At 41.2% G+C, this 22,696-nt stretch overlaps 1 protein-coding gene across 8 annotated transcripts in view; it reads left to right on the forward strand.

Moving 5' to 3' along the window:
- Positions 1–22,696, forward strand: part of ASPH (aspartate beta-hydroxylase) — a 222,546-nt gene that overhangs the window by 105,895 nt on the left and 93,955 nt on the right. The gene's annotated exons all lie outside the window — the stretch shown is intronic.

Below are 22,696 nucleotides of genomic sequence, written 5' to 3' on the forward strand. Positions count from 1 at the left end.
GAATCCCTTGCCTGGTGTGCCTCAGTTTCCTCTTCTGTGATATGGGAATAAAACAGTACCAAGTTCAGGAAGCAGATGACTCCTGTTTCTACAATAGTAATTGGGTGAAAATATGTGCAAAGTGCTTAAGGAAGTGTGCAGCACAGGGAAAGCACTTAGGAAACGTCAAATATGATTGTTTATGTTAGCATCTGTGCCAGGAATAGAGATCCAGAGATTACTAGAACATGTTCTCTTTATTCAAGGAACTCTGAATTGTTGGAAAGACACGCAAACAAGATTACATCCACATAGAATGAATCATGTCTGCCTTCCCAGAGTTGATTACAGTGGGATTCCAATAAGTTTAAGAATCCAGTAGAATTTTAAGTCAGCTCTTATTAGAGTGAAGAACTAAGTTAAAAAGTGGTCCTTTTAAAAGAATGGTGCTTATGCTTTATTTTTCATATTCCACTTGTCTTTATTCTTTCCAGTCCTTGACATTTTTATTTTCAAGTATTTAATTCAAGCCCGGTCAATAAGAATCTCTAAATAGTAAATAAGGCTGCAAATTTTAGCTCTCGTAAATCTTTTCAGTAATTTTATTTATTTAATTAATTATTTGTTTATTTGCATCATGATACGTGCGCTGTTTAATTACCCCCATCCCCTCTGGTAACCTTCATTTTGTTCTTATAGTGAAGAGTCTCTTTCTTGGTTCTTCTCTCTCTTCCCCCCCCCGCCCCCCCCCCCGCTCATTTGTTTTGTTTCTTGAGTTCCACATATGAGTGAAATTTACGGTATTTGTCTTTCTCTGGCTGACTTGTTTCACTTGGCATTATACTCTCTTGCCCCATCCCTGTTGTTGCAAAAGACAAGATTTCATTCTTTTTTATGGTTGAATGATATTCCGTTGCATTGAAGATGTGTATACCCTACCTATCCTCTTTATCCATTCACCAGTCGGTGGACACTTGGGCTGCTTCCATAGTTTGGCTATTGTAAATAATGCTGCGATAAACACAGGGGTGCATGTATCCCTTTGAATTAGTTATTTTTTCTTTGTTTTTGGGGGGTAAATCGTCAGTAGTGCAATTATTGGATCATAGGGTAGTTCTGTTTGCTTTTAGTATCATTTGAATGATAAAATCTTTAATGATTAAGCATTAGAATTTCATAAATGCCTTTAATTTTTAGTGATGAAAGCGGTGTCTACATTTGAGTAGATGTTAGAGTAGATATATTATATTTACACATAACATGTTATAATACACATAAGGTACGCAGTCTTAGTGTACAAATAAAACTTGATGACCACGTGAAATTGCTAGCCGCTGGCTGTAATTCGGTAGCCCTTAGGCTGGGAACTAGGCATTTAGTCACGTATTTTTTTTTCCAGACTAGTTGTATTTAATTTTTTTATCAAATTAATACGGGTAGTTTTTAACATATGACTTTTCATGAAAACAGCAGTCTTCTCCCCTACTGCTCCCTGTCCGTGAGTCCCATTGCTGACTTTCTTTTAGCCGTTTCTTCTGGTACTTACCTGCGCATTTCTAAATAACTTGCTAATTCTGCACGTTTCTCGTCAGTATCAGAAACTGTCGGTTGGTTTTTATACGTAGGTGACTGGGATTTAGCTCAGTCATGGCACAGGTTCTCCACGCTGCCTTCCTAATCTTCCAGGATGCTGTGACATACTCCGATCGTAAGTAAGGAGCTCTCTTATCCTCGCTTTTGTTTTCTGCGATTTCAGTTACCCGTGGTCAGATGTGGTCAGGAAGCAGAACCCTCTTTCTGACGTGTTGTCAGAAATGCCCACATCCTTCACCTCACTTCATCTCATCATGTAGGCGTTATCATAAGAAGGATGAGTCCAGGACTGTACGGTATTTTCAGAGGGAGACAGAGAGAGAGAGACCACATTCATATGACATTGCTTACAGTATATTGCTGTATTTGTCCTATTTTATTACTAGTATTGTTGTTGATCTCCTACAGTGCCTGATCTGTAAACTAAACTTTATCATGGGTGTATGTGCATCAGAAAAAACTTGGTCTGTATAGGGTTCAGTACTGTCTGTGGTTTCCGGCATCCGCTAGGAATCTTGGAATGGATCCCCCACAGACAAGGGGGGGTGACTGTACTGCGGAGAAAAAAAGAAAGCAAGGAGGAGGATGTCACCGGGTTTTGGGTAGATCCTCGATTCCAGAACCCTGCTCTCACTTGGTTTGCTGATGCCACATCCTCTTGGTTTTTCTCCGACTGTCTGCTGTTTGCTTGTTCTCAGCCTCTTCAGATGGCCGCTCGTCTCCCTGACCCTCCGGCACCCCAGCGCCCGGGACTGGGTCCTCAGAGCACTGCTCTCTCTGCACGCTCTCCCAACCCCCCTTACTTTCCCTACCCTGTTTCCTTGCTTTGGTTTCTCCATACCGCTTACTACCACGTGATTATATTTGATAGTTTGTCTCATTCTTTCGTGTTTGTTCAAACCTCCCCCTGGAATTAAATTTTCATGGAGACGCATTTTTGTCTGTTTTGCTCACCGCTGCATTTCTTGTGCCTGGCACATAGTAGGCGTTCAGTCAGTATTTGAATGAATTTCTATTATGTTTTAATTCCTAAAGATTAATATGAACAGACATGATAGGCTCTTTAAAACCCAAGCTCTGGAGTAAGAAGCACACCCCGCTAGAACTCCTAGGATGGAGATCTATGGGGAACCCAGACCTGAATCAGCGACACTGGGGTAAGGAGACTGCTGTTGTCATCCCTCAAGATGCTGGGACGACTGTGTGATCTCCTCCATGACCTCGTACGTCTGAGCTCAGTGGATGTGTCCTCGTACCCCTGCTGTTTGGAGCGCAGAACTGACTGGCGTTAAAGTGTTACATACACTTACAGTTTCTTCATCCAGAAATAAGCATAGTGTTTCTCATGCCTCACAGGCCCTACTTCAAAACAGGAAGTTAAAATGAAACTAGAATTTGTAAATGATAAATGCAGTCTGCTACACTGCTGCCATCCAAATATCTGGACTTCGGATTGCTTTTGATTAGCGGTTCAGTTCGTTGATGTGGGTCAGCCAGTTTTTAAATTTTGTTCAAGCAGTGCTTTTCAAAGATCCATATGTACTGTCCTAATCAGCTACGAAAGCAAAAGTACTTTTAGCTCCCAAAGTAAGACACATATAGTGAAAGAATAAAGGGTGGTTTTTGTTTTTTGGTTTTTTTGATTGAATAAATTTAGCTGTACAAAAAACTCACAGAATGATCCACATCATTCAGTTGGCCTTGGACCAATGAACACTTCCTGTCCTGCCTCTGCACCAAGGCTGTTCTTTGGGACCAGGTTAGCCAGCGTCTCGCTCTGTGATCCCAGATACCAGCCCCAAGTATAACAGAGAAGGGATATAAAACAGATCCTCTTTGGACTTTCTTCTTGTTTTCCTGCCCTATGTTGATTAGGGAAAGAAACAATTTTAAGGAAAACCCTGGTTTTTTTTAACAGCCCCCCGTTTTTACCCTCCTCCTGTGTCTTCAGCATTTGAGTTAGATTCAGACCTTCCCTACAGATCGCCACATTCCCATTACAATTAAATACAGTTACGTCTAGTTTTTACAAACCTCAAGTTGCCGTGGCTTAAACAAGGTAAGAGTTTATTTCTTATCCACATAAATAAACTAGGGCCTGTTTAGTGGCTCCTTAGGGACCTAGCTCCTCTCTCGCCATTCTGCCGTCTTTAGTCCATAACCTTACGTTCCAAAAGGGCCATTCAAGCCCAAGCCCTTATCACCACATCGAGGTAACAGGAAGGAAGTGGGGAGAGTAGGAGGGTAGTTCTTGGGGGAGCTGTCTTTAACTGATAGCATGTTGGTGCAGCTAAAATTCAGGGCTCTAGCTCTACAGAAGAAAGGAACGTCGAATATTGAGAGCACGTGGCAACTGGCAGTCTTGGGCATGCGGCATTTTACTGTCTTGTCACCGAAGTATGCCCTGCCACCAGATTTTATGGAAATGGCTACTGCTTTGTGCTAAAAAGTCATTAAGTCACCGGAGTATTAAAAAAACCATCAATTTCTCATCATTCACGAAAACCTACGCTGGTTTATTTATCCACTTAAATATTTGCATGCCTACCGCGTGCCAGATACTGTTGTAGGGAAGTGGGTGCAGGTGAGAATAAGACAAAATCCCTGCTTTCATAGAGCCTACATCCCAGTAAGGAGTCCAGCAACACATACACAAACTAAAATAGAGATGGTGCTCTAAAGGAAACCAAACAGGAGAGTGTGCTGGAGGGAAATGGGAAGGGGAGAAGGTCTCTGAGGGGGTTAGCCATGTAATCAAGGCAGCTGTGCGAATGCTGAGCCAGGAGCACACTGAACAGAGGAAGAGTCTGTGCAAAGGTCCTGTGGCGGGAAAGCCATGCCTGTGAAGCTAGAGCACCCTGACCAAGCTGAGAGTATATGCCATGCGGTCAGAAAATCAGAGGCGACGCCATGGCAGGGGGGCTGACATGTTCCTTCAGGTACTAGGATGGCCTACCCAGGCCCTGTGCGTGTCTGCAAATCAGAGCCTTTGCCATTCACACGTTGACTTGTGTGTTTTTGGGAGGTCTGCCCCGGTGCTTCTGACAAAGGTAGAGACGGAGAGGGTAGGTCGTGGGTGTTGTTTCTCCTGCTCACAGCATGACTGGAAGACGTGTTGCTGCTCTGTCTGCAGAGGCTCCGTTTCTTCCTCAGGGGGCCTTGCCTCCCTCTGCACTGCCCGCCATGCTCTGTACAGCCTTGCCCTCCAGGCTGCTTCTGATGCCAAGGGGACTTTCCCAGTGTGGTGGGTGCTGGCCTCTCTTGGCTGTTTCTTCAGGGAATCCCTGGAGAGAAGCCACGGAACAGCTTCACTTGGCTGATTCATCGCCTTCCGTTGTGTAAAACTGGCAGTTACTATCCGTTCCAACCGAAAGATGTTTGTAGCGAACGGTATTTTACTGAGTATGAAATGCTGGAATAGTCTTAGAGTTTAAAAATAGGGTGATCGGTATTACCCTGGATTCATGGAAAATCCATTGGAATTCATTGTCCACTTTGGGATTCTATCCTTTTTTTTTTTTTTTTTTTTAACTCAGATTCATATGGTGCTGTTAACTGTAGGGACGGGAGAAGGGGAAAGAAAGAATCCACCTGTGGAACAATTGAAAATTGGAAAGTGTTTTAATAGACCTTAGTTTCAGAATAATAGAACTGGAGTTTTGTTTCCTTTTTATGGCTATTATGAATTTATCTCAAGATGAATTATTAGGTTGCCTGATTTTCTACTTATGTTATTGCTCCTCAAGTGTATTGAGGGACTGCTGATAAGAGTGGAAGATTTTGCTTTTACTTCGAATTAATAATTCTAGAGGCGCCTGGGTGGCTCAGTCAGTTGAACATCTGACTTCAGCCCAGGTCACGATCTTGTGGTTCGAGTGTTTGAGCCCCACCTCGGGCTCTGCACGGACTTTGTAGACTCTGCTTGGGATTTTCTCTCCCCGCCCCCTCTCTCTGCCCTTCCCCAACTCGTGCTCGCTCTCTCTCTCTCTCTCTCTCTCAAAATAAGTAAAAATAAAACTTACAAAAAAAAAAAGAATTAATAATTCTATGTCCCCTTCCTTTTAGAGAGTCATATTAAGTTTATTTTGATGGAGTCATGGGTTTGAAATAAGGCTTATTCCAAAATAAGCCCTATTTGGAGGTGCCAGATTCTTAAACTGAATCAGATTACTTCTGTCCATTTTAGATAAAGTTGCTGTATCAGTTTCTCCCCACTGGATGTCATCTTTTCCCACTTATTCTGTATTCCACAACCGCAAAATGCACGAACTACAAAATAATGCAGTGCTAAAATGGCTTACTAGATGTCCCATTCAAACACTAACTTTTATTCATCCATTTATTCAATACATGGTTGTGTACCTACTATGTGCCAGGCCCTATTTTAGGCACTGGGGCTGACACCGTAAAAACAAAGTCCCAGTTCTCATGGTACTTATAATGTGTATGTGTGTGGAGGGGGAAGGTTAGATATGTAATTTTTAAAAATCAGAATATAATAGTGATAAGTATGAAAAGGAATATAAAATAGGAAAAAAACTACAGAGCCTGACAGCGGGCAGGAGTATTGCTCCGTAGAGAGTCCTCTGGGACAGTGACATTTGAAGATGCAAGGGAATAAGCTGTGGAAGCATCTGGGAGAAGGAAGTCCAGGGATGGAAGGGCATATCCATAGCCCCCGTGGGAGGGTGCTTAGCATGAGGATCAGAGAGGAGGCCAGTGTGGTGGCTGGGGAATGTGGGAGGGGGAGGGGAAGGAGTGGGTGAGCTCCGAGGGCTCGCAGGGTCCAAATCACACAGGGCTATGAAGGCCACCAGCCAGAAGGATTTTGTGTATTATCTCGAGCGAGGTGGGAAGCCACTGGGAGATTTTGAACAGAAGGTTGGCACGTTACAAAAGGCTCATTCTAGCTCTGGGGATACAAGATTGGAAGCAGGGAGACCACTTAGGCGACTCCTAGAGGTAGTAATGGTCGGGATTAGGATGTGGGGTAGTGGAGGTGAGTGGCATTTGGGTTCTCCATGTATTTGAAGATAAAGTCACTAAAATTTGCTAATGGATAGGATATGAAGTATGAAAGAAAGACAGGAGCCAAAAATGACTTGAAGCTCCTGAAAAAATGTGGGCCTTAACAGTTCATTGAACAGAAAAGTATGCAACAGGTGGCTGATTTAACATCTATCAAGTGTTAGTTTTTAATTGAGGATTTGTGAGTCTTTTAAAGGAATTTGAAAAAAACTAACAAAATACCCATGCCTGCAAAAAGGAAATGTGTTTTTTTCTGTGTGTGTGTGTGTGTGTGTGTGTGTGTGTGTTAAAATTGCATTTGAATCGAGGACTTTTCCTGAAATTTTTCTTTGATTTAGACTAATATTTAATATCTCATTTTATCATTCATTACAATTAAGGATATGCTTAAACAGTAGATTCTGTGACTGTCTTTTAGGCATTTAACGGTGTCTTGCTTGCTGTTTGCATTCTTTTGAAAAGTAGTAATCTGTGCCCTAATAAAACACCAGATGGCACTAGAAAACAAGTCACATTTACACTAACAGAAATCACATTTTGCAGCTTAAAAGGCTGAGAAGGTTATGATATAGCCAGTAAATCAGCTTGCTGCAACCAGTGCCTTGTATAAATACTTCTGGGTTTTCTGTGATCGTAAGGAGAACACGGAACCAACGTGAGCAAATGGTCAAGGCTCATTAGGAAGTTTTCTCATTATTAAAAAATACATCTGTCAGTGAAGTTTTTCCTGGGACTCTTAGAACTGAATGTAACATATCTGATCAAAGTCGTTCATCATCGTCTTGAGGATGAAAACTAAACTTACTGGTATAGCACCTAAGCTTCTCGGGATCTGGCTTCTGTTTATGGCTTTCCCCTGTTCAAAATGTTCTTTCCTGCCTCTCCTCTTCACATTCACCTGACAAGCTCCTGCTCCTTATTCTATGAGCTTAAAGGTTCCCTCTGCTAGGAATCCTCCCCCAAGTGCACCCCTGTCTCTCACTCCAGACCAGAAGATGTGCTTTTCCTTTCTACTCCCAAGACACCCTGTGCTTGTAGATTTTTAGCATGTGTTGTGAGTTTTTCCCTTAATTTTTAGACAGAAGGCATCTTTTTAAAATTTAATTTATTTTTTTAATTTACATCCAAGTTAGTTAGCATATAGTGCAACAAAGATTTCAGGAGTAGATTCCTTAAGCCCCTTACCCATTTAGCCCATCCCCCATCCCACAACCCCTCCAGTAACCTTCTGTTTGTTCTCCATATTTAAGAGTCTCTTGTGTTTTGTCCCCCTCCCTGTTTTTACATTATTTTTGCTTCCTTTCCCTTATGTTCATCTGTTTTGTATCCTAAAGTCTTCATACGAGTGAAGTCATATGATATTTGTCTTTCCCTAATTTCACTTAGCATAATACCCTCTAGTTCCATCCACATACTTGCAAATAGCAAGATTTCATTCTTTTCGATTGCCGAGTAATACTCCATTGTGTATATATACCACATTTTCTTTATCCATTTATCTATCGATGGACATTTGGGCTCTTTCAATACTTTGGCTATTGTTGATAGTGCTGCTATAAACATGGGGGTGCCTGTGTCCCTTTGAAACAGCACACCTGAATCCCATGGATAAATGCCTAGTAGTGCAATTGCTGGGTCATAGGGTAGTTCTATTTTTAGTTTTTTGAGGAACCTCCATACTGTTTTCCAGAGTGGCTGCACCAGCTGGCATTCCCACCAACAATGCAAAAGAGATCCTCTTTCTCCGCATGCTCGCCAACATCTGTTGTGGCCTGAGTTGTTAATGTTAGCCCTTCTGACGGGTGTGAGGTGGTATCTCATTGTGGGTTTTGATTTGTATTTCCCTGATGATGAGTGATGTTGAGCATTTTTTCATGTGTCAGTTGGCCATCTGTATGCCTTCTTTGGAGAAGTGTCTCCTCATATCCTTTGCCCATTTCTTCACTGGATTATATGTTTTTTCGATGTTGAGTTTGATAAATTCTTTATAGATTTTGGATACTAACCCTGTATCTGATATGTCATTTGCAAATATCTTCTCCCATTCTGTCTGTTGCCTTTTAGTTTTGCTAATTGTTTCCTTTGCTGTGCAGAAGCTTTTTATTTTGGTAAGGTCCCAATAGTTCATTTTTGCTTTTGTTTCCCCTTGTCTCTGGAGACGTGTTGAGTATAGACAGAAGGCATCTTAAAGGTAGGAACCGTGACACCCTCCCCCACCTTGTATTAGTCAAGGTTCTCTAGAGAAACAGAACTAATACAATAGGGGTGTGTGTGTGTGTGTGTGTGCGCGCGCGCGCGTATGTATGTGTGTATGTTTAGAGAGAGATAGAGACAGAGACACAGAGATTTAAGGAATGGACTCGCATGATTGTAGAGACTAGCCAGTCCAAAATCTGCAGTGTAAGTAGGCAAACTGGAAACCCAAGGGAGAGTTGATATTATAGCTTGAGGCCAAAGGCAGTCTGAAGGCAGAGTTTCCTCCTCCTTGGTGGGGGGTTGGGGGAGTCAGTGTCAGTCTTTTTCTTTAGGCCTTCAACTGATTGGATGAGTCCCACTTACATTATGGCAGATAATCCACTTTACTCCCAGCTGACTGATTTAAATGTTAATGTCCTCTAAAAAATATCTTCACAGCAATATGCAGACACGTTTGACCAAATATATGGGTGCCATGGCTTAGTCAAGTTGACACATAAAATTAAACCATCACGTCCCTCTAATAGCCCTGAACCATAATATCATAGGAGTTGAATAAATAGTTATGGTATGAAAAGTGTGGCTTAATCCCTTTCCCTTTAATTTAGCTTTTCATCTGATGGTGATATTATGAGATGCAAATGGCCCAAGTGATGGGCAAGAAGAGTTTATAAACAGAAGTATCAATATATGAATTAACCTTAGCTGTCTATAATGTACTGTATTTCATGTTGTTTTCACATAGGTTCTCATTTAATTCTTATCAAAATTTCTTATTATGAGTTAAGTGTTTTTCAGCCATATTCAGCCATATTTATTTATTTATTTTTTCTTTTCCTCTCCACTACATGTAGTATTCCAGTTACTTGTCGGACTGCGTGATAATATCCAGGTTTCTGAAACTTTTGTTTTTGTTATCATTTTCCCCTCTTGCATTGCATAAATTTCTGTTGTTCTGTCTTTAAGGTCAGTGAGTCTTTCTTCTTCTATTTCAAATCTGCTCTTCAGCCCATGTAGTAAAATTTTCATTCTAGCTACTTTTCTTTTCAACTCTAGATCTCTGATTGCTGCTTTTTTATAGTTTCCATTTCACTATTGAGATTCCATATCTGTTCATTCATTAATACCATGCTTTTCTTTAAGTGTTTATACTTATTAATAATCAGCAATCTGAAATGTTTTTCCACTAAACCCAGTATCTGGGCACACTTGGAGATAGTTGCTACGGACTACTTTTTCCCCCTAAGTGTGGATCAGGAGAGTCCTGTTTCTTTGCATGTCTAGTAAATTGTGGGCAAAAGCTGGACTGTGTATATAATCTGTTACAGCAACTCTGGAACTTTTCTCCCCCCCCCCCCCCCACAATGATTGTTGCTACCTAGTAGACAGTTAGCTTGCCTGGACTCAAACTGAAAAATCCATCTCCCCTGCAGAAAGTGACTGCTTTCCCTGTTCAATTTGTTGTCGTCGTCATCGTCGTCGTCGTCGTCGTTGTTTGGCTCCCAGCTGCTATTTTTTAAGTTCAGCTCTCTGGAGAGTAGAAATGGAGGTACTCTGGGCCTGTGTAGTTTAGATGTGGGCAGAATTCATACTCAGATTTGGGGGCTTCTTTCTGATATTCGCCCTCTTAATTTCCAGTTGCTTTGCCGGCCTGAGGTTCTGCTATCTTATACCTCAAGCCGTTAGGGCTTCTAATTTCTGCTACCCCAACTGAGTGTGTATTGAGAAATGTACTCGGGCAAAACACAACACACGTGCACATGTCACTAGAGTAGTTTTGTCTTTCAGAGGTAGATTTCTGTAGTAGTTAACATCCAGGAGGGCGCCCAGTGATTCTTGCCTCCTGGTATTTGTGCTTCTGTGGGATCCTCTTTCCATTGAATAGGGCTGACCTATGTGACTAATAGGGCAATGCAGAATTGACCGAGGGTGAATCCCAAGTCTAGGTCAGTGTATACTCTACCTCGCTCTCCTTTGGATCACTTGCTTGCTCTAGAGGAAGCTGGCTGCCTTGCCATGAGAATACATAAGCAGCACTTTGAATAGGTCTAGATAGCAAAATAGGTCTTCTTCTTGTGGAAGAAACGAAATGTTTATGGTTGCTGTAAGCTGCTAGGTTTGGGGGTAATTGTTTTTGCAGCTACATATGCTCTTTGATGATACGGGAAGGATGCAGTCCATCCTCATTGAGATTCTGCCTGATTTTTCACCAGCCTCCCAGGGGCTGTCCATGAAGATGGAAAGTTATCAGTCAGCCAGGATCTGTGCAGAGTGTATTCTCAAACTTTGGATCTCAGCCCTTCTGTGGTTCTCTTGCATCTAAAATTTCTCTTTAAAATTTTTATCAGCTCTGCTCTCTGCATGCTGTCACCTGCCCCCTTCAGCGGGGAAGGACACAGTTCCACTGCCTGACTTGGGGTGGTTGGGGAGCCAAGTACCCCCACACCTGAAAAGATCACCAATTTACCATTCTTATCCAATGTAGAAACTGTCAAGAATAAATTCTTTTGTTTATAAGTTTCTACCTATCTTTGGTCATTTTCCAGTGCCTTCCAATAGCTGCTTTAATGTTTCAGTGACATTTCATTGATTTAATTTATTTAAATCCATGGTAACTCATTGATATAATGAAATATGAATATTAACATTCTTTGAATGCTAGAGAAGCTGAACATCTTAAATGTGTCCATTCTGCGAACTGCCTATTCACGTATTTTTTTTCTCGTTGGTTTTTAGGATTTCATTAATATTGATACTAAACCCTTGTTGGTTTTTGTATTGCAAAAATACTTTCCCAGTTGGTGCTTTATCAGTTTCGTGTACAGTGCTTTACAGATACATAATCATTGAAATAAGTTAGTGTGTGAATGGATGCATGAGAATGTTGTTCTCTCACCTGTGTAGTACTTTGTTCCAGCAGTATCTCCTTGCTTTCATATACTTTTCTGTTGTAATAAAATATGTACCAAAACATTGGACAGCCTTGATTCAGATGGCTTTGGCTTGGGAGCATTGTTCTTCCCTCAAATAATTCATTCTTTTGTCTTCTTCGGATACGAATGGTAGTACCTGTCTGGGAAGACAGCTGTCATCAAGCTTCAGTGGCTTTGGTCTCTGAGAGCCCTTCACATGGGCTTGACCAAGTCATCACTACCTTGAACTTAATTATTGCGTGATTTCTACAGGTAGGTCTTCTGTCTTTTAAGTTCATTTATTTATTTTGAGAGGGAGAGAAAGAGTGCGAGTGGGAGAGGGGCAGAGAGAGAGAAGGGGCAGAGAATCCCAAGCAGGCTTCGTGCTGGCAGGGCAGAGCCCCATGTGGGGCTTAAACTCACGAACCATGAGATCATGACCTGAGCCGAGATCGAGAGTTGGACGCTTAACTGGCTGAGCCACCCAGGTACCCTAGGTCTTCTGTCTTTCAGCTGCTTTTTGGAGGTGCTTTGGTTCATTGTCTTTAGCAGAACCTAACACGCTATCTGTTCTTATTGTTAGTACCAACAGGCCACCTAGGGGTAGCGCCGACTGGTGGTTCCATTCAGGCCGTACCATGACGCCTTAGCAATCTTCCCGTATCATCGAAGAGCCGTGTAGCAATAGCACACTTAAACCAACTCCAGGAAATGCTCGGGGAAAAGTCTCCCTCCCACCCTTGCAGCTGTGAGAAGGGGTTGTGAGGGAACCTGCTGTTAAAGATTTATTATAATCATGACAGTCAACAGCTACTGTAGTTTTAAGTGGTCCCTAAAATACACCAGCAGTTATTGTCTGATTACTTCCACAGATAAGTTAATTATAGGAGATTTCTGACTCTTCTACAAGTCTGATTTAGAGAGAAGTTTAATTACAGCAATTTTGGTGATTTAACTGAGCTCAGCATATATTACCAGTCTCAGCAAGTGCAGTAGAGATTTTAGCTGTGTTGAAATACACATTTGCTTTGTTTTTATTTTTCATTTCATGATTTCAGCCAAACTGTGGTACCAGGGATAATTCAGGGCACCTGTTTGCACCGGAATGAATCTTCAGTCAGATGCACCGCAGGACAATAATAGCAAATTCTTGGTTATCTGTAAAATCCCATTCTCATGCTTTCCGTTGACCACTCACCAGCTTACAAAGCTGATTTCTGCCGCGGTTGTGACAACATGAGCAGGGGAGCACAATAGGTTTATCAAGGAAAAAACCCGGATATTAGTGCGTTTGAAAATTATCATCTGGGTCTAAATTTTCTTTTGACTGATGGGAAGTATGACCCTGTCTTCAAATCAGAGTGATCCACTTTATTGTGTATTAACACATGGTCTATTTGTACGCCGAAGCAAATTAAAGATGAACATATTAGCCACATATGCTCAGGCTAGCTTAAAATTAAGCTTTCAAGAACTGTCATAAAAAGACAGTGCTGTCATAAAAAGTGCTGTCAGTAGTCAGATACATTCATTTACTTAAACAAGGCTTCAAATTGGAGAGCGCATTAGTTTGGAAAATGCATTACGGAAAATTACCTCAGTCTGATTACAGAGCTCTTCTCCACAGCATTTTTTTATTCTTCTGATGTAATGGTTGATGGTACCGGCATTTACAGCAGTAATTCTTGCCGTATGTTTATATGTTTTTCATTTCAAAATCAAATATGTGTTGACAGTAGAAAGTATTAATAATAGTGAAAATAAATCAGATCCTCTCTGTTTCAGTTCAGGCGATTTTATTACATTCTGCCCAGGAAGCCAGACTCCTTACTTATTCCTAACACCTCAGCCCGGCAGTCGTGTTTTTTTCCTGTGCCAGAATGCTACTTCTTCCCACTCGTCGTCTACTTAGCTCCTAAGGTCCTTTGCTATTGCTGAGTGTGATCAGCAGGTGGCTTAGAGCCGGGTGGAGAGTGGCTGGAGCCTGAGGTCAGACAGGCACTCAAGGGTGGGACAGAAAATTAGGTGCAAGCAGCAGGTGGTGTCCGGGAGGCCAGGCAGCAGGCAGATATATCTCAGAAACAGGTCGAAGCCCTTATCACAGGGCATCAGGAACAGGCAACAAGTCCCGGGAGCAGGAACACGTTTGCTGACAGAAGGATTTCCACGTAGAGGGGAAGCAATGGATTCCTCCAGAGGCACTGGCACGCAGCCCAGGGCCCCATCGCTAGCCCTGCCCAGCTAAGGTGCTGGTCCAGATGACAGCTACAGGGCGTCGGACCAGTGCAGGGATGTCAGCAACACTGGACCGTGAGCTGAACCTGTACTAGGGAAAGGGCCATTGTAAGTTTATTAAACGGCTGTCTTAACAATAAGTATATGAGTCACAAATGGCGAGCAAACCTAACTGTGTGTGAATCTGAGAAAAACGGACCACTTCCTTATCGTGGTGTTGGTAGGATACTGAGCTGGGCTGGGGAGGCTTCTGAATCTGGTCGTGGGCCCTTTGGGGCCCTGGTCTGTCTCATCTGCACCCTCCTCTCATCTCGCACAAGTCCATTCCTTTGCTAAACCTCACACACTTGAGCCAGTATTGCAAGAGAATAATGTTAATGAATTCTTACCTGCCGTCTGCACATGCTCAAACTTCACCTATCGAAGAACATGGTTGTTATCAATGATCCTGTCTCTCCTGTTGTCTATCTGCACCCATCTACAGAAGCCAGGGACAGAAACTGTTCTCTTTGGCCTTTTTGCTGCTTAACTGTTAGAGCCAATTAATTTAACCCTCATCATGTATGGGTTAGAAAGTAGCTGGGAACCTAGGACAAATCACGCACTGAAGATAAATTCCTAACTGGGACGAAGATGCTTTGAGAAAAATAGGAGCCTAAAACTAGAAAGCAAGTGCATTTGACTAGATTGGTTCCCTCTGTGCCGTCTCCCAATAAGCACCTTGCACACAAAAGGTGCTCAGCATTTAATGGATCATTGTGTACCTGTTCATTCTTGGGTTGCCAGAGTGAACTTTTTAAAAACTCTTATCATTAAAGTGATACGAAAATACCACTGATGTGGTTAATAATCACTTAAGGCAAATATGCAGCAACTTGTGTTGCAAATTCTAAACCCATTTCAAGTACATTTGTTCACTTGGCTATGGTAGAATCAGAAAACACAGTGATTTTTGCCTTTGTGCTAATTTTTAAGAAGCCCGCATGTGTGGGTAGAGAGAGGAGGAGTTGTATGTATTTCTACCCTTTTCTTGTACAGGAGGTTCATTTGTGCCGGGTCCCCCTGAGCATTGACTCTGCTTCAAGAATGTACATGGGAACTGAGTAGAGGGACAACAACTTCTAGCTAAGAGGATGCCTTATTAATTTAACAAATATTTCCACTTCCTTTGTTTGCCATGTTCTGTGGAATGCCCTGAAAACAGAGCAAATAAACCACTAGAATAGAAGGAGGTAGAGGTTACGGGCAAAATGCTGAGGGAGCCCGGAGAACAGAATAACTCACAGCCAGGGGGCGGGAGGAGGGGGGCGGGGGTGGGCAGGGAGCTGAAGTCTTCCTGGGGGGGAAGATGTGTGAGCGGGTCCTCAAGTAGCAAATCAGGCTTATATCCATAGGATTCTCTTTGTGTAGACCTGTGAATTCAGATACTTAATTATTTTTGAATGAAAGACCTGAGGTGTTGATGTGGAAAACAGCTCCTAGGTGTTTCTGTGCACAGTTCACTCATCTTTCCCCAGGAGCAGTTCTGCTAGGGTATCATGGTAGTGCTGTCTGTAAAACAGTTTAAATTTGTTAGAGTCTTTTCTGGAAACCTTTGACACTATCACTTTTAGGAAAATTGTCATGATTTGTTTTTTCTAATATCCATTGGTTTTTACACTTTCTCTCCTTTAATTTGTCAATACCATTAATGCTACCTTCTCCTATTCCTTTCCTGGTCCATGTGAAGATGTATTAGGACCTACTTCTAGGAATGTGTATATATGTATGTATGTGTGTGTATATACTCATCTGAAGCCTTCAAGGCTGGTTAGCTACCATGATTGTAATACCAACTCTCTTCAGGTTGTATGAAACACTCTAAACTTGAAATAACCGTGGATGAAATCTATACAGCAAGATGCCTTTAATTGATATGCTTTACACAAAAGGCAAGGTTTGATAAAGGTGTGTTTCAGGTAATGACCTTGATTTTTATGCATCACTGAAATTTGGCTCCTCTTCCCCAAGGATCACTGACTCCTTTGTGCATTTATACCACCATATTAGCGATGTCATTAGTAATGTCATTCAGCTAGTCGTGGGGTGGAAGTAGCATTGATTCCAAATTATAGCTTCAACATAAAACCAATGAACTTGGGTGAGCTTTTTATTCCTGTGCCTCGTCACTTTGATTCATACCGCATCTTGCTTTATAACTGCTGCCATGAACCCCGTGTGCATTTCTCTGCAGTCTATTTTTCCATGGCACTTGAAGACAGCCTCAGGCAGAGCGGTATAGGACCCAGCAGGGCATTTGTTGTTGTGCCATTAACCGCACACCTCTGTGTGGGGTGAGGAAGGAGGCCAGAGGCAGACCGGCTTTTACCCCCTGAGAAGTATGATAATAGCTCAGCCATGCACTTCCTGGAGTATTTCCCTGTGATTATAAAACATGAGTGAAGAGACTCGTTAGTAAGAAATTAAAAATGAGGAATGTTTTAAATTGGCTCTTAGGTTAACAGGGTCAGACATACTTAGTACACAGGCACTGAAGTAATGGAAATACACGGTTTCTCCCCCACCCTCTTGGTCGGTCATCGTAGACTGAACTTTTGGTTCGATCTGTTTTTTTGTGTTTTTTTTTAACGTTTATTTATTTTTGAGACAGAGAGAGACAGAGCATGAACGGGGGAGGGAGAGAGAGAGAGGGAGACACAGAACCGGAAGCAGGCTCCAGGCTCTGAGCCATCAGCCCAGAGCCTGACGCGGGGCTTGAACTCACAGTCGGTGAGATCGTGACCTGAGCTGAAGTCGGCCGCTGAACCGACTGAGCCACCCAGGCGCCCCTCGATCTGTTTTCTTTTTAAAGCATGGGGCTGAATGTGGTGTTGGGAGACTGAGGCCCATAATAACATGAGAGGAAATGTGGGAACATGAGTGTTGTTCAGCCTGCGTCAGCCTTTAAAGTAGTCATCGGTACTTCCTTTCTTTCCACGAACATTTTCTTCATAGGCACCGAAATTCCTCTTACTGGTTAAAGTCACTGGATCAAAACTAGAGAATTCTTGGGGTGCCTGGGTGGCTCATTCGCTTGAGCGTCTGACTTCAGCCCGGGTCCTGATCTCACTCTCACCGTTAATGAGTTTGAGCCCCGCGTTGGGCTCCCTGCTGACGGCACAGAGCCAGCTTAGGATCCTCTGTCTCCCTCTCTCTCTCTGCCCCTCCCCTGCTCACACACTCTCTCTCAAAAATAAATAAACATTAAAAAAAAGTGTATTAAAAAAAAAGAAAAAAGAAAATTACTGGAGTATGATGAAAGAGTCCCTTCCCAGGAGACGTACCCTCAGCCCTACCAATTCCGATTTGCTCTTTGGTCTTGAATAAGCCTTCCACGTGCAAGATACGGAGCTGATTCTGCCTGGCCTCCGGCAGTTTTTGCAGGATCCTCCTGTCCTTGGATGACCATTGCGCTTTGCTGGAGGCGTCCTGCTCTATGGTTATGAGCAACTGTTATTGTTACTTTCCCTCCTTTTATTATTTCATAAAAAATATAAGTGATCCCCAAATGCAGAGTCTGTTTCATACTGTTTATGTGCCTATGTTCCGTTTCTAAGAGGCTCTTGATGAATTTGAAGCTTGATCCTCCCAATATCCCAACATATTCAGTGTCTTTGGGACAAGAGAATACTGATTCTCCAGGGATGTTTTAGAAAGTGTTTGTATGTAGAAAACCAGCATCTACACGCTGTATAAGGTGTGAGGCTACTGGAGGGCTATGTGAGCAGTCGAGTCCGGGCAGCTCATTAAAGAGTAAGTTATGCTTTCCTTCTCCTTGGGTGTGAAAGCTTTATTAACACCAGGTTTGAAAACAGCTAGCAGCAACAACAAAAAAAGCTAAATGCTTATGGGGTTTATTATAAAACTCCATAGTGCCATTTATTTCCATGGATGCTTTAAATTGCAGGGGTAAAATAATGTATTCAGCAAGGAAGCAACTTCTTGCTTCCTCCCGTGAGTCTGCTTGATTGTGCTGTTGGTATCTCATTCTTTAATTAAACTTGTCCAAAGATAGGATCAGCTAAAGTGTTTACCGTATAAATAGTTTTTGTTCCCAGTGTGCAAGTTTAAAACCCTGATAAAAAGAGTTTGCCATCTGTTAAAAACCAAAACATGTGGTGTGCTGTGGCATAAAAATAAAGTGCACATTATTCATAAAAAGAATCACAACACAACACATATCATTTGGACTGACAGTAATCTGTGCCATTTTAGAATGTTCCCCACCTTCTCTGTAAGTGACAGTGTGATTGGTAGTGCGTTGGGTTAAAAAGAAAATGAAAAGCTATCAAAAATTAACATGTAACGTATATTATTATTCATGAAAGTGGATTTATCTGAATGTGAGTTTTATTGATAAGACATGGTAATTTTTTTCTTTGATCGCTTCAAATGCAATTCTTTCTCAGAATTGTATGTTCAAGTCTTTTTTTTTTTTTCTAACTTAAAATTTAACCATTTAATTTAGTCGGGAACTTAACTCTCTCCCTGCATTGGCAACCCCTCAGCTCTGTGAAATCTTCTCCTCCTCCTGAAATCATTCCCGTTTCTGCTCTTTGCCTTTCTACTTACCCATACTCCTGACGAGAGGAACTTCCTAAAACACAGGTTATTTGCTGTCACTCCTTAAAACCATCAGTAATGCCACATTGCCTGTGGAACAAAGTCTAAATCCCTCAGAATGTCGTGCAAGAAATTGCATAGTCTGGTGCCCAGCTCCTTACGCAGTCTTCATCTAAACTATTCCTAATCCACGACCCGGTGCAATTCTGCCTGAATTTTCAGTCCTGAGCTTGCCTCTTCCACATTCCCATCTTTACAGTTTTCTCTTTCTTCGGAAGGTTTTTGCCTGCCTCTACCTCATCCCAAATTAGATCTGTGCTTTAAAACTCAGCTCAGACCCCAGGTAATTCTTACCGTATTGTTCCAGTTAGAAGTAATGTCTTGCTTTTTTATGTTTCCAGAGTAGTTTATGATTCTCATTTTGCCTGATAATTTTCTTTTTTTTTTTTTTACATTTATTTATTTTTGAGAGAGACAGACACAGCTCAAGCTGGGGAGGGGGAGATAGAGAGAGGGAGACACAGAATCCGAAGCAGGCTCCAGGCTCCGAGCTGTCAGCCCACAGCCCGACGCGGGGCTCGAACTCACAAACTGTGAGGTCATGACCTGAGCCGAAGTGGGACGCTTAACCGACTGAGCCACCCAGGTGCCCCTGCCTGATAATTTTCAACCTTCTATTCTAGTCATTAATTGACTCCTCCTTCCCCCACCCCTTCTAAGATCTAAATTATTTGAGGCTAGAGATTTGTCTTAGTCCCTTCGAGCTGCTGTAATAAAAATGCCACAATCTGGGTGGCTTAGCAGAAATTTATTTTTCACAGTTCTAGAGGTGGGGGTGTTTAAGATCAAAGCGTTGGCAGATTTGGTATCTGGTTCATGGACGGTGTCTTCTCACTGAGTCCTCACATGGTGGAAAGGAGTAGGGAGCTCTGTGGGGTCTCTTTTATAAAGCACTAATCCCCTTCATGAACTCTGCCCTCATGAACTAGTCACCTCCCAAAGGCCACACCTCTTAATACCATCACCTTGGGGGTTAGGGTTTCAACCTACAAATTTGAAGGGAAAAAATATTTAATCTGTAGCAGTACTGTGTTCTGTTCATCTTTGTGTCCCCTATGCTGACCAGCATAATATTTTGTCAGGTACTCCATAAATGTTTTTCAAAATGATTTCAAAATGATTTGAAAACTGATGTACACATTCCTCTAGACAATCCAGAATAACCAAATTCATGCAGTAGAGAAATTTAGATGAACAGATCAGAATAGATTGTCAGATGCTAGATTGGATTTTTATCCTATGGAGCTATTGGACAATAGTTACGAATGTCCAGAAACATTCTTGGCACTCTTTTGTTCAGTGTTTCTTATTGGACCATTAATATCTCGTAAGATCTCATGGGAAGTTTTGACTCATTTGTTTGAGATAAAACCAATTACAGTCTTTGGGTCTTGTTTGGATCCCCTTTCAGAATAATAACTTCTAATAATATGAGTTCATAAGATAGCAAAATATAAATACTGACTCTCCCATGAAATTATATTCAGGAATTATTGTTAATTTCTTTTTGGATATGATTATACTATTGTGGTTGTGTTTGAGTATGTTTATTACAATAGCTTTCTTGTGATTTAGGTCCCATAGATAAAATTCACCTAAAGCCTACAGTTTGATAAGTCTCGACGTATATGCAGCCATGAAACCCTCAAGATCACATCCAATGGTACCCGAAGTTTCCTCTTGCCCTTCTGTGATCCCTCCTGTATGCTCGCCTTATTCCCCTTCCCTCCCCATCCGCTAAGGTCCCTTCATCTCCGTGCCGTTTACATTTCCTAGAAGTTTATATAAATGGAATCATACAGTATGTGCCCTTTTTCTGTGTCTGGCTTCTTTCATTCAACAATTACTGTGACATTCATCCATGGTATAGTGTGTAGTAACAGTATCCATTTTATTGATGTAATAATTTTCTTACCTGTTCACTGTTGATGGACCTTTGGCTTGTTTCCAGTTTGGGGCTGTTTATTACAAATAAATTTGCTGTGAACATTCACGTACAAGTCATTTTGTGGACACATGCTTTCGTTTCCCTTGGGTCACAAGTGGAGTTGTGGGATGGTTTGGTAACTGTATGTTTACCTTTCTAAGAAGTTCTCGAACTGGTTTCCAAGTGGATGCACGGTTGATTTTATATTCTCACCGGCAACTTGCAAGAATTCCATTTCTCCTACCACCGGCCAACACTAGGTATGGTCAGTCTTTTCAATTTTAACCATTCTAATAGGCGTGCAGCGGTATCTCAGTTGAGTGTCAATGTGTATTTCCCTAGTGACAAACAAATGGTGTGGAGCATCTTTTCACGAACTCAGTTCTCATTCTTATCTCTTTGGTGAAATGTTTGCTCCAACCTTTTGCCCACCCCCAACTTTGTATTGTGTTGTCTGTTTTGTCCTGGCTTGACTGTTGAGAGTTATTTATATACTATTTTTATAGCAGTTTTATCTCATTTATGACTTGCAGGTGTTTTCTTCCAACCTCTGGGTTGTCTTTTCATTTTCTTAATAGTCGCTAAAGTTTTTACGAAGTCCAATTCATGAATTTGTCCTTTTCTGGATGGTGCTCTTGGAGTCATGCCTAAGAGATCTTTGCCTAATCCAAGATCACCAGGATTTTCTCATATCATTTTTCCTAGAAGTATTATGGTTTTAGGTTTTATATTTAGGCTTGTGTTCCATTGAATTAACTTTTGTTTATGGTAAAGGCATAAATGCCAGTTCATTTTCAAAATATGGTTAATTATGTTGGCAGAATTCGCCAGAAATACTATTTATTTCCTCTCCATTTTCTTTATGGTTTTGTTGAAAAGTCCATGTATGTATGGGTCTCTTTCTGGACTCTGTTCAGTCCCATGGATCTGTTTCTCTCTACAGGAATGCCACACTGCCTTGATTACTTTAGCTGTATAAGCCTTGAAATCACAGGATTTGTCAAAAAAAATACTGGAGGAATAAAGTCTTCAAACTTTGTTCTTTTTCTCAGTTGTGTTTTGGTTATGGTGGAGGTCCTTTGTATTTCCATGTGAATTTTAGAATTAGTTTGTCATCTTCTACCAAATGAAGAAGGCTATTGAGATTTTGCTCTCACATAGAATCTATATATTTATTTGGGGGAAATTGATGTCTATGCTATGTAGAGTTTTGCTAATCTGTTAACATGGTATGTCTCTCCATTTAAAGTCTTATAAAATTTCCTTCTGCATTGTTTTACAGTTTTCACGTACAGATCTACTTTTGTCAGATTTATCCTTAAGTATATCATATTTTTGGATGTGATTACAAGTGGTATTACTTTATAACTTCAATTTTCTGTCGTGTTACTAGTCTATGGGGAAAAATGATTTTTCTATATTGATCTTGTATCCTGGAGTCTGGCTGAACTGACTGAGATGTTCCAGTGGCTTTCTTGTAGTTTCTATCAGATTTTCTACAAAGATATTTATGTCATTTCTTTATTTAAGACTATTTTATTGCTTTGTTTCCAAACAGGGTGCTTTTTCTTGCTTCATTCGGTGGCTAGAATCTCCAGTACAATGTTGCACAGTTATGTTAGTAGATATCTTTATCTTGTTCCTGATCTTAGGAGGAAAAAAAAATTAGTCTTTTATCAATAAGTAGATGTCAGCTGTAGATTTTTCATAGTGGCTGTTTATCAGATTGAGAAAGTTTCCATCTATTTCTACATTGTTAAGAGTTTTTATCAGGCATGAGTTTTGGATTCAGACATATTCTGTGTCTAATGAAATGATCATATGGTTTTTTGTTTTTGTTTTATTTGTTTGTTACAATAGAGGATGCATTGATTGATTTTCATATATTAAACCAAATATGTATATTCCTGAGATAAATTTCATGATGCATTATCCTTTAAATATGTTTTTGGGTTTAATTTGTGAAATTTTGTTTAGAAGCTTTTACATCCGTGCTCATGAGGAAAATCAGTAGTTTGTTTGTTTGTTTGTTTGTTTGTTTTCATGTAATGTCTTTGCCTGATTTGGGTTTCGTAATAATGCTGACCTCAATAGAATGAGTTGGGTAGCAATTCCTCCTTTTCAAGAAATTATGTAATATATATTATTTCTTCCTTAAATGTTT

The sequence above is a fragment of the Acinonyx jubatus genome, chromosome F2 (genome assembly GCF_027475565.1).
Source record: "Acinonyx jubatus isolate Ajub_Pintada_27869175 chromosome F2, VMU_Ajub_asm_v1.0, whole genome shotgun sequence".
Lineage (NCBI taxonomy): Eukaryota > Metazoa > Chordata > Mammalia > Carnivora > Felidae > Acinonyx > Acinonyx jubatus.